Genomic DNA, 5,262 nt, shown 5'->3' on the forward strand with positions numbered 1-5,262 from the left:
TCTTGATTCCAGCTTGTGCTTCTTCCAGCCCAGTGTTTCTCATGATGTACTCTGCATAGAAGTTAAATAAGTAGGGTGACAATATACAGCCTTGACATACTCCTTTTCCTATTTGTAACCAGTGTCTTATTCCATATCCAGTTCTAACTGTTGCTTCCTGACCTGCATATAGGTTTCTCAAGAGGCAGGTCAGGTGGTCTGGTATGCCCATCTCTTTCAGAATTTTCCACAGTTTATTGTGATCCACACAGCCAAAGGCTTTGGCATAGTCAATAAAGCAGAAATAGATGTTTTTCTGGAACTCTCTTGCTTTTTCGATGATCCAGCGGATGTTGGCAATTTGATTTCTGGTTCCTCTGCCTTTTCTAAAACTAGCTTGAACATTTGAAAGTTCACTGTTCACGTATTGCTGAAGTCTGGCTTGGAGAATTTTGAGTATTACTAGCGTGTGAGATGAGTGCAATTATGTGGTAGTTTGAGCATTCTTTGGCATTGCCTTTCTTTGGCATCGGAATGAAAACTGACCTTTTCCAGTCCTCTTGGGTTTCTCTTACCTTGGACGTGGGTCATCTCTTCATGGCTGCTCCAGCAAAGCGCAGCTGCTGCTCCTTACCTTGGATGAGGGGTATCTCCTCACGGCCGCCCCTCCTGACCTTGAACGTGGAGTAGCTCCTCTCGGCCCTCCTGCGCCCGTGCAGCCGCCGCTCCTTGGACGTGGGGTTGCTCCTCTCGGGTGCCGCCCCTGACCTCAGGTGTGGGGTAGCTCCTCTTGGCCGCTGCCCCTGATGTCGGACATGAGGTAGCTCCTCTCGGCTGCGGCTGCGCGGTTACACCCCTGACCTTGGGCGAGGGGTAGCTCCTCTTGGCCACACTTCTGCACGGTCCATCACAGCCGGTGAGCTTCTGCGGGGTCTGACGCTCATTTATAGTTAAGGGATCATCAGATTCTTTTTCTTGATATTTTTTTTTTCTGTTGTTAAAGACTCTCTTCCTCTTCATCCTCTTTGTCTTTATTCTTAGATGAAGCTGGTTCTTCTGTTTCTTCTGCCATAACATGTCCCTAGAAGTTGCTTGGCCATCTCTGACATCGTTTTCTTTGTCATACTTGAGTATTTTTTTAACCTCATGCCCCTCAGCTTCCAGACCATCTTCATTTGGAAGTTTATTTTCTATACGGCTTACTGAGGAATCCTTTGATCCAGATGTCAATCACTGTGGTTTTTGTCTTCATCATGCTATAAGTTGGTCAAAACGTTTGCTGACTGTGCTCTCAGGCAAACCCTTACTACTTCCTCCCTCCCTCTGTTCCACTCCTATTCTTTCTCTTCTCTCTCTCTCTTTCTAATAAGTTTCAGGAGTACAACATTATAATTCAACATCTGTATACACTACAAAGTGATCACTGCCACAAGTCTAGTTGCTATCTATCGCCGTAACAGTTGACCCTCGTTACTTATTTCAGGCACACCCCAAACCCCTTCCCCTCTGGTAACCAGGTAATCTGTTCTCTGTATCTGTGCTTGGTTTCGTTCTCTTTTGTTTGTTCACTTTATTTTTTTAGATTTCACATATGAATGTAATCATACGCCGTTTGTCTTTCTCTGCCTGACAATTTCACTTAGCATAATGCTTGCAGGGCCCATCCATGTTGCAGCAAATGATGGACTTCATTTATGATTGAATAGGAGTGTGTGTGTGTGTGTGTGTGTGTGTGTGTACACATGTGCTTGTGTGTATCACATCTTTATTCATCCATCGATGGACATTTTTGTTGTTTCCATATCTTGGTTATTGTTAATAATGCTGCAGTGAATGGGGCATGTATCTTTTGGAATTAGTGTTTTTTGTGTTCTTTGGGTATATACCCATAAATAGAATAGCTGGGATCATACGGTAGTTCTAGTCTTAATTTTGGGGGGAATCTCTATGCTTTTTCCATAGAAGTTACTTCAGTTTACAGTCCTACCAATAGTGTTGAAGGATTCCCTTTTCTCTACATCCTCTCTTAACATTTTTTTATTTCTTATTTTTGATAATAGCTATTCTAACAGGTGTTAGGTTATATCTTGATGTGCATTTTCCTATGGATTAGTGATGTTGAACATTTTTTCATGTGCTTGATGGTCATCTGTATATCTTCTTTGGAAAACTGTTCAGATCCTCTACCCATTTTTTATTGTTTTATTTTTTTTTTCCTTTTATTTTTTTTTTCACTTAACTGACTTTATTTTTTTTTTTTTTTTACAGTGTTGTATTGGTTTTGCCATACCTTGACATGAATCTGCCACGGATGTACATGTGTTCCTCATCCTGAACCCCCCTCCCACCTCCCTCCCCATCCCATCCCTCTGGGTCATCCCAGTGCACCAGCCCCGAGCATCCTGTATCATGCATCGAACCTGGACTGGTGATTCATTTCACATATGATAATATACATGTTTCAATTCCATTCTCCCAAATCATCCCACCCTCGCTCTCTCCCACAGAGTCCAAAAGACTGTTCTACACACCTGTGCCTCTTTTGCTGTCGCGCATACAGGGTTATTGTTACCATCTTTCTAAATTCCATATATATGCGTTAGTATACTGCATTGGTGTTTTTCTTTCTGGCTTACTTCACCCTGTATAATCAGCTCCAGTTTCATCCACCTCATTAGAACTGATTCAAATGTATTCTTTTTAATGGCTGAGTAATACTCCATTCTGTATATGCACCACAGTTTTCTTATCCATTCATCTGCTGATGGACATCTAGGTTGCTTCCATGTCCTGGCTATTACAAACAGTGCTGCGATGAACATTGGGGTACACGTGTCTCTTTCCCTTCTGGTTTCCTCGGTGTGTATGCCCAGCAGTGGGATTGCTGGGTCATAAGGCAGTTCTATTTCCAGTTTTTTTAAGGAATCTCCATGCTGTTCTCCATAGTGGCTGTACTACTTTGCATTCCCACCAACAGTGTAAGAGGGTTCCTTTTTCTCCACACCCTCTCCAGCATGTATTGCTTATAGATTTTGTTTATTTTTAAATTGTATAGTTCTTAAATTTTGTATATTAACCCTTTACTGGGTATGTGAATTGCAGATGTCTTCACCCATTCAGTTAGGTCGCCTTTTTGTTTTGATAATAGTCTCCATCACTGCACAGGGGTTTTTTCGTTTGACGTAGCCCCATTTGTTTATATTGGCTCGTTTCCCTTGCCTTTGGGGTCAGATCCACAAAAACATTGCTAAGACCAATGTCAGTGAAGTTACCAGCCATGTGTTCTTCTAGGAATTTTATGTTTTCGCATCTTACATTCAAGTCTTTAATCCTTTTTGAGTTACTTTTTGTGTGTAATGTGAGATAATGGCTGCATGTGGCTGTCTAGTTTTCTCAGCACTGTATGTTAAAGAGACCATCCTCTCTGTATATTCTTTGCTCCTTTATCAAAAGTTAATCATCCATATGGGGCTTCCCAGGTGGTGCTAGTGGTAAAGAACCACCTGCCAATGCACGAGACTTAAGAGATGATGCCGGTTTGATCCCTGGTTCAGGAAGACCCCCTAGAGAAGATCCTCTACCCATTTTTAATTGGTTTTCTTTGTTTTTAAGTTGCATAGTTATCCATATATGTGTGGATTTATTTCTGGGCCCTCATCTGTTCCATTGATCTATTGTCTGTTTTTGTGCCAGTACCACACTGTTCTGATGACTACAACTTTGTATTAATAGTCTAAAATCGGGAAGCATGATAAAATCAGCGAGCAATAAAGCTCTCTAGCTTTGTTCTTCTTCCTGACAATTGGCTTTTTAGGATCTTTTGTGGTTCCGTACAAAGTTTAGGCGTACCTGGTGGCTCGGAGGTTAAAGCATCTGCCTGCAATGCAGGTTTGATCCCTGGGTCGGGAAGATCCTCTGGAGAAGGAAATGGCACCCCACTCTAGTACTCTTGCCTGGAGAATCCCATGGACGGAGGAGCCTGGTGGGCTACAGTCCACGGGGTTGCGAAGAGTCAGACACTACTGAGTGACTTCACTTACTTACAAAGTTTAGAACAAATTACAATTCCTTAAAGCTCATTAACCATCTAATGTCCTTATCTGGTAGCTTTAAACAATGTGTATTTATAGTAAAGGCTAATGTGAGTATAAAAGTACAACTTTGTGGGCTATTTGAAAACTCACAAAGGGTTTAGGTATAACTTGGAATGCATTTTATTCATTGAATCTTCCCTGAAAGGTGCTAAGTGAGGGACAAGTGAATAAAAGGTAATAATCACTCTAGGTTAGTGGTAGGGAAGGGTTTATGTTGGTGCACCATGGGCATATATAAGATGTGTGTCCATCTTTTTTAGGAAGTTGTGCGGTTCCTGGATACCAAGCACCCAAACCACTATCAAGTTTACAATCTCTGCAGTATGTACATGACTCCATGTTTTGCTCCTATGATAGAAAATAGGTCACTGCGTGCAAGATGATTTAGTTTTTACATTTCATTTAATCATAAGTATTTGGTGGTAGGAAGTGAATTTAAAAAATCTCCATCTTATGCTGGCCCTATTTGGTAGGAAAAGAAAGCTCAACAGCACAACGTACCCTGTGAGGGAGGCAGGAGACTGGAGGCAGGGACATTTTAGAAAGAGTCAGCTCTTGTGGTTTAGGAAAGTTTTTCTGTTTTTCCTGCCAGCTTGTGTTTGGAAGACAATTCAACAAATGCATGCTCTAACCCACTAGGGATGAGATATGAGGAGACCAGGGCCCTGCATGGAAAAAATAAATCCAAATTCTTGTAGAAAACATTATATCCCAGTTTCGCCTCTTCCTATATAGTAAATGGATATTTTTCAGGAGGCAAATGTTTATTCTGGTGGCCACATTTGCTTCTGCTCTGTGTAACCCTATGATAAAGTAATGAGTAGCCTGCTAGAAAATTACAAGTAAGAAGGACCTATATAGAACATGGAACTCTGCTCAACATTATACAGCAGCCTGGATAGAGGGGAGTTTGGGGGAGAATGGATACATGTGTATGTATGGCTGAGTCCCTTCCCTATTCACCTGAAACTATCAGAGGATTGTTAATTGGCTATACCACAATACAAAATAAAAAGGTGCTTTTAAAAAGAAAATTAAAAGTAAAGCAAACCAAATAATTTGGGCTTATGTTACTCAAGATGGAGAAAGCACTACTATACTTATGTTTCTGAGACCCTTTTGGAGCAGCAGGAGCCAGTCAGAAAGTTCTTTTTAAAAGTAGATAAGGAGTCTCTAAAAAGTATAACTT

Source organism: Bos indicus x Bos taurus, chromosome 12 (assembly GCF_003369695.1).
Source record: "Bos indicus x Bos taurus breed Angus x Brahman F1 hybrid chromosome 12, Bos_hybrid_MaternalHap_v2.0, whole genome shotgun sequence".
NCBI lineage: Eukaryota > Metazoa > Chordata > Mammalia > Artiodactyla > Bovidae > Bos > Bos indicus x Bos taurus.